The sequence below is a fragment of the Aethalodelphis obliquidens genome, unplaced genomic scaffold (genome assembly GCF_003676395.1).
Source record: "Aethalodelphis obliquidens isolate GAN/ISIS:26980383/991018 unplaced genomic scaffold, ASM367639v1 scaffold22, whole genome shotgun sequence".
Lineage (NCBI taxonomy): Eukaryota > Metazoa > Chordata > Mammalia > Artiodactyla > Delphinidae > Aethalodelphis > Aethalodelphis obliquidens.
Window position 1 is genome coordinate 20,753,345 of NW_020837966.1, and position 7,934 is coordinate 20,761,278.

Below are 7,934 nucleotides of genomic sequence, written 5' to 3' on the forward strand. Positions count from 1 at the left end.
TTTTTTTTTTTTTGCAAAAATAGACCCTCGTCCTTCAGCTAAATTACATGAAGATACAGTTTCTAAAGTCAAATTTAAGCTATTAAAGTTTAAAAGATACCTGTCTTGTCGGTCAGTGCTGGATCCCTAGGCCCCGGGACAGTGTTTGGCTTACAGAGGACACTCACTCAACGTATAGATTGCATGTGTAACTTATCAAATATTCACTGGTCCAAAAAAAAAAAATTCTGGTTTCTAAAACCTCTCAGATCTTTGATTATTCCTAAAGAGCAAAAAACCAAGGAATGCCATTTGACGAGTGAGAGTTACAATCGCATGGAATACCCCATCAAAAATAAGACCCTCACAGATATATGGGAAGATATAAAATCATACAAAGAAATATTCATAAATAAAAAACAGAATCTCAGCACTGGTTTCACTGATTAATAGGACATTTTTTTTTAAATTTGGAAAAGCTACTTTTCCGAAATTTAAGTTTCACTTTAAGAAAGCGTGTTCTTTAAAATAAACAAGCTCTTGAAAATCCTTGCAGCTCGGGCCTGTGATCCAGGAACTCATTCATTTTAATTTTTCTCCTGGTACCGTCTCCATCATTCTCATTTACTCTGTCTGTAAAATTGTGATAATAATAATCCATGCTTACCTAAGCTACGGTAATAATTACTAATTAACTAATTTTTATAAGTAGAAACCCGTGAAGAATGTACATACACAGTTGCTAAATATAATAACTTTAAGCTGTTGGGGAAGATAGCACTTTCTGTTTTCAAGAATGCTGTCCGCTCCACAGGGATGGAATTTCATACACTGCTTCCATGTATCTTCCATTACTGATGGATTTGACAAGCCAAGCCCTGCAGAGTGATATCACTTTCTCTTGTCACCTAGGACCTCAAATAGCCAGAGCTGTGCTTGGTGTTTCCTCTTTACAGCAAGAATCAAACCACTTTGGCACTGGCAGCAACAGAGGTCTGAGCTCAAATCATGTAGAATGGCAGCTCTCAAACTAGCAGATTTCCAGAGTACCTCCCTACCGCCTCCATGAAGTATAACACAATTGCTTTCATTTAAATCTCATTGCATTAAAAAGAGGCTTACCCATGTTTGTGGGGTCTTTTTGTTTGGTTTTTTGCCTTGCCTTTTCTTTTTATAATTTTTACAATCAGAGAATAACTTCTTTTCTTCTGGGAGGGCTTCAGGCAAAACATTTTTGAGATGTCAGCCAACCAAGAGAAATGTACCGTCGCCGTTCTTTGAAATCTTGTCCATAAACTGTGGTTTTGGTATCCAAGTCAAGCGGGCACTTGGCAATGAAAAAGCTAAAACATAACATGAACGAAAATAGTGCTATGATGGTATGGGGTTTCTAGGATAATCGTTTGTTATATTTTAACAAACAAAAGTCACTTTAAACTTTCGTTCTCTTTTCATCACTTTACAGGAACAGACACAAAGCTGGCCCTGGGATTCTTTCTACTGGGGCAAAAAGCAACGATGGAAAAAAACCTCAGCAATGATAATATTCTTTGATACAGGTAAAGATTGAAAATATGTCCCAATGCTGGCGTACTGTCTGTAATTTTGGCAAATAGCACACTCCATCTTGACAGAATATAAAGAAGCTTAGAAGTGGAATCCAGAGAGACGAAAGGACTTGGAGGACAGTGAGTCAGTTTGTCGTTGGTGGAAATCTTTGTCATAACTTATAATTTATCTGTGGGTTGTATAAGCTTCAAGATGAAGATAAAGCTGGAATCAGAGAGCTCATACTGGTTTTCTTTCTATTCCAGAATGGCAGAGTTTCTGACGGTTCTTTCAGTTGTAGGAGATAAGTGCAAGTGTGTTTCTAACTTGTGTATTATATGCTTTGCTTTTGTTTTTTGTTTTCCAGTAGGGCAGTAACTGACTAGCCGGGTGAGAGACTACCCAGTTTGTAAATGGAATCAAGGGGTGATGTTCTCAGAACTGCACACAACTCCAGATAGTAGCAAAAACGTAGGGGTGCCTTTTGGAAAAAGTCAAAAGAAGTTTCACATTTTTCACACGTTAATTGGGAATGATGCATTTTCTTCTTCATCCAGAAATCCCCCATGGACGGACTTACGACCTTTTTCTCTGGGGGGCGGCGGGGGGGAGTGGCATTTGATAAAAATGTATTGAATGGAACAAATAATGTACACATATAAATTTAACAGTTAAACTGACCCTAAGCCTTGAATACCACCAGTCTGTTCACTAGAAAGAATTTAAGCAAAGAAACAATATATATGATTGTGCTCTATATCAGGGTTTGGCAAACTTTTTTTGGTAAAGAAACACGTAGTAAATATTTCATCTTTGTGACAGCTTTCTGGGCTCTCTGTCACAGCTACTCATCTCTAATGGTGTAGCACAAAAGCAGCCACAGACAATATGCAAATGAATGACTGCAGCTGTGTTCCAATACAGCTTTGCTTTCAAAAGGGCTGGATTTGACCCACGGGCTTTAGTTTGGCGACTCTTGTCATCTGTAAATACACTGCCTTTGTGATGAGACAAAACCAACTAAACTTGAGACCATTAAGACCATCATAGTGAGATAGAGGGATATGGACTTTATGATAAACACATGCTCAATAAACAGTAATACTTTGAACAAAGGAGCTAGTGTAGTATCATGAACTTGGGAGTCAGAAAAACCTACCTACAATTCCTGTATCAACCACTTATTGGCTGTGCCACATTTGCAAATTTCCTCAGTTTGCAAAAGGCACAGGTTATGAGCGCCTACTTCATAGAGTTGAGGTAGACTCAATAGGATAACATTTAAAGTGTTAGTTACAATCGAAGAATAACTTCTTTTCTTCTGGGAGGGCTTCAGGCAAAACATTTTTGAGATGTCAGCCAACCAAGAGAAATGTAACGTCGCCGTTCTTTGAAATCTTGTCCATAAACTGTGGTTTATGGGAAGTGGAGTGCTTGGCGCTACCGAGCTGAATAATATAAAGACTGAGTTATTGGCCATGGGGAGGGTGAGGATTCTAGTGAACTGGCGTCGCTCATGCTTTCTGAAGTTTGAAGCCCAGATTCTCTGCCCTACAGCCCTGGAATTCCAGGATCCTAATGCATGTGAATACAGACTGGATACAGAGCCACAGATACAGTGATACTGAGAGGCAATTTACTGACACCCTTTACCAGAAAGGAACTAGAGGAAGAAGAGGCCCTAACAGAGCCACATATGAATCATCTCTCTCTTCTGAAGTTATTATTCTGCAAATTAGCTGGTTAGCCACTGTCACAATGTTGACAACCCCAAAAACAAATGAAGAGAGAAGAATGCGGTATCCTCTCTTTGTAGAAAAAATGGTGCCAATAGTCGTTTAGGCAATTCCCTGAAAGTGAATTACTGAGTGGTACTGTCTTTCAAGGTCAAACGTGTCCACCATGCTAAGTATAAAAACCAAAGGATCTCTTCAGGAGTTCTATAACTCAGATTGCCAAGATGCCTTCATTCCTGGAAACCCATTTTAAACCAATTAGGGAAATATTTATTCATCCTTCATTTACAGGGGCCGGGGGCAGAAACCAGAGAGCTATTTCATTGAGGAGGTCACAAGGTCATGTCTTATTCACCTCTAAGTCCCTAATACTGAGCATTTACTAAGCACCTACCCATACGCTAGGTGCTTAGTAGATGCCCACAGCAGTACTGGTTGAAGTAAGAGAAGGTACCATGGCTTTCTCAGGCTTCCAATGGCACAGACACACGGGACTGGAACATTCTACGATTCAAAGCCCTTGCACTGCACCACAGGGCATATGGGAGACAGAAACCAATTGCATCGTATTATATGCTTGGCATAATTATACTGTAGGCTTTTGCCTCCTTTGGTGCCAGTCAGACTCAAAACACGCTTTGCTTATGTCAAGCGCTGGGGTTGCCCCCTCGTTACATGTGGGACTTGTGAACTCCGTGGCCACATCCTGGGTGACTTCAGCCCAGAGTCTTATGCTTGGGAGAACCAGGATGGTTTTTTTTCCCAGAAAAGATGTTGGACAATAGGTATGTTGAGTCCTGGAGGAAAAAGAGGAAAGTAGCAGACAAGGACCAGCTGGGGCTGGATCAGATGCCCACTGTGGACGGCAGTGATCAAGTCTTTTCTGTTTAAAAAGATTAATAATGAAGCTGCGTTCTCTTAATTCCTCAAAAGGGAGTTTAATCTACAGGATGCTACAGATTCTCTCCTCGAAATCTCTCTCCCAACCATTTACTTCTTGTCTTTAACACCATCCTCATTCAAGCTACCGTCTCTCTTACCCGGATGGCAGCAATATTTTCCAAAGTTGTCTCCCCACATCCCTGCAAGCCCCTTCCACACCGCTGCCAGAGTGATCTTTTTAAAATGGAAAAATGGCTCCGAAACACTGCTGCTTAAGAGATTCCCATTTCTCTTAAGAGAAAAATTGTAACCCTACACTTCATTTCATCTCTGAGGCTGGCATGATCTCACCCTGCCTCTCTTCCCAGCCTCATTTTGTGCTTCTCTCTTCGCTTCAATTCAGCAGTTGAGGACACTGCCAATTGTCCCCCAGTATCCATTCTCCCTTGTGCATAAAAAACAAAAAAAGCTGAGCTCCCCCTGGGCCCATGACTGCCCAGCCAAGAACTACATTGCCAGCCTTTCGAGTCCTGGACAATAGGATGGGAGCAGAAGTCATGTTGTCCTTCAAAAGGACATACGCCTCCCCCTCTGACTGGGCAACATGCAGACCAAACCCACGTGACCAAGCAGGGGCCCAAACTACATCCTGTGGGCTAAACCCGGTCTATCGTGTTTACGTCAATAAAGTTTGATTCGAACACAGCCACACCCATTCACTTAGGCGTTAACTGTGGCTGCTTTTACAGGACAGTGTCAGAGTTGAAAAAAGCTGTGATCAAGACTATATGACCGGGCTTCCCTGGTGGCGCAGTGGTTGAGAGTCCGCCTGCCGATGCAGGGGACACGGGTTCGTGCCCCGGTCCAGGAAGATCCCACATGCCGCAGAGCGGCTGGGCCCGTGAGCCATGGCCGCTGAGCCTGTGCGTCCGGAGCCTGTGCTCCGCAATGGGAGAGGCCACAACAGTGAGAGGCCCGCGTACCACAAAAAAAAAAAAAAAAAAAAAAAAGACTATATGACCTACAAAGCCAAAATATTTCCAATCTGGTCCTTCACAGAGAAGTTTGCCAACCTGTGCCCTAGAGGACACAGAGCAACAAGGTAGAAGGAGGCTGGGTTTCTGGCACTAGAGAGCTGGCCATCTCAGCCAAATCAGTCCATTTGGGCTGTTAAACATATTTCTAAAAACCCTATCTTGTTTAATCCTCTGTGTTTGGGCTTCCTGTTGAACAGTTCCTCAGCCTTGATACTGATGACTTTTTTGGGTGAGATGATTCTTTGTTTAAGGGGACTGTGCTGTGCACTGTAGCAGCATCCCTAGCATCTACCCATTAGATGTTCAGGAGCATCCATCCCCCAAGGTGTGACAACTAAAAATATCTCCAGACACTGCCAAATATCCCTTGGTGGCTAGAATCACTCCTGGTTGAGAACCGCTGTGTTAGAGCAGCTTAATCAGCTGTTCTAAGCATCTCTCTCCCCTTCACTGTGCCCAAATCTCTCCCTCACTACTAGGGACACTCCCGTGCTGTTCTCTCTTGCTCTCACCCCACCCTTGCTTAGTTATCTCCTATTTAACTGCCGTGTGTCAGCTTCCACATCACCTCCTCGGGGGAACCTCCACGGGTCCTCCCACCAAATAAATGCTCTCATTTACGAGAGTATATTTATGTAGTTTCCCTGTGGAGCAGGAGTGCGATTACTGAGGTTGTTCACCATTCATAGACACACAGAAGGCCGCTCAATAAACAGTTGCCGACTGGCTTAGTGATGTGACATTGCAATTTTGAGGGGAAAGCAAGAGACCAGTAATGGTAAAGGAGGTGAACACGAGTCTTGCCACAGTCCTGACTGAGGGAGAGGGATTCGTATTGCTGATTATAGGAGGGAGAAGTGGCCAGTGAGAAATGGGGTCTCCTTACCGCCCAGCCCCAGGATTCCCATAAACCAAGAAACCTGGCTTCCTTCCACAGCAGCCAAAACATCTGCTGAAGTGGGTGCATTTCAGAGCAACATATGGATTTCTACTTTGTCTTTGGTTTTGAAATTGGTTGCATTTTAACCCTGTACTTTTCAGGCTAAATTATATATGATATGATTTATTAACCCTGCACTACCCTTTTTAAAGTAAAGTTAAAAATAATCCCTACCATCACATTCTAAATTCACACATAGATACACATGTGCACCCTGCATTCCCCAGCCCCACCATTATCCGAATTAAAAGGCTGGACATTCAGAGGGGTCTAGATGCTTCTTTGGCACAAGACCATAAAGGGACATGTGTGTGGTCTCCTGAACGCCTTTAGATTTTTCTCTCTAGTCAACGAGTCAGTCTTCTCTCTCAATCCCTCTCTTTAGATTACTGTGCCTTTAAAGCCAAAACCTCTATTTTCAAGAGTCTTAGCATTCTAAAAGTGAACCTCTATATGTTTATAATAAAGGCACCCTTCTCACCTTCCCTTAGTAGAACACTCACTAGGTGATCTACTAATGGTTGCGAGAGATATGTTACCAACAGACCAAAAGCATGCATTTTGCAGTCAGATCTGCTGTGAAGGCTTATTTCAACCAATTAGTCAGGATGCTACGATGACTGGGAGCAACTGCATAATCTCCCTGAGCCTTAGTTTGTTCATCTTTTTTTTGCAGTACGCGGGCCTCTCACTGTTGTGGCCTCTCCCGTGGCGGAGCACAGGCTCCAGACGCGCAGGCTCAGCGGCCATGGCTCACGGGCCCAGCCGCTCCGCGGCATGTGGGATCTTCCCGGACCGAGGCACGAACCCACGTCCCCTGCATCGGCAGGCGGACTCTCAACCACTGCGCCACCGGGGAAGCCCTTCCCTGCTTTTGACAGATGAAGAAAATGAAGCCCAAGACTTCCTGCAGACCTGTGAGTGACCCAGCAGAATGTCAAGCTCCTGGGTGCTGGATGCCAGACCCTGAGCTCACCATGCCACAGAGTGGGGTCCCAGGGATGCCACATAGCGGGAAGGCTGAAGATTTCTGCGGTGGAGGACGCTAGCGGCCGCACCCAATCCCTTCTCCCCACCTATGACATGATGCCGTTGCTTTGACGCGGCTGCCCAGGCAGGCATGACACTGGTACACCTCCTTGCGTGGAGGTGCGACTTGTCACTCACATTCAGTAATGGAGTGTGACAAGAAGAGATCTGTGCCATGGCAGAACCAACATTCTTAAGAGTCAGACATGCCTCTTCCATGTTGTTTTGCCCTTTCCACTAGCTCGCTTCACAAGACCACCAAGAACCAAACTACGACAATGTGGAGATGGAAGGAACTTGGGTCTCTGAATCACTGCGTGGATGCAAGGCTGACTAGCAACACTGTCTGGGGACACTTCCATGAGGAAGAAATGAGCTTTCATTGGGTTTTTTGCCATCATAATATTTAGGCCTTCTTTGTCACAGCCATCAGACTATCCTAACTAATACAACTTCTCACTCTGCTTTAAGGAACAAAAATGGCCCCCAACTCGTCTAACCAGCTAAAAAGATGCCCCCAGACAGCATAAGTAAATGGAAAATGAATTACAGCTCCACAAGAGAAACATCTCCATAATATGGAAATAAATTCAAACATGACTTATTAGACATGGCTATTATTAAAACTGTTTATACCCCATCTTCTTCCCTTCCAATAAAGCAAGTCAGCTGTATGATAGAGAAAATGTGAGAAGACAGCAGACGATGCTAATAATACTTCAAACACTGGAAGATGTTCTGACTATTAAATTATTTCAGATTAATATCAGGAGAAGAGAACGA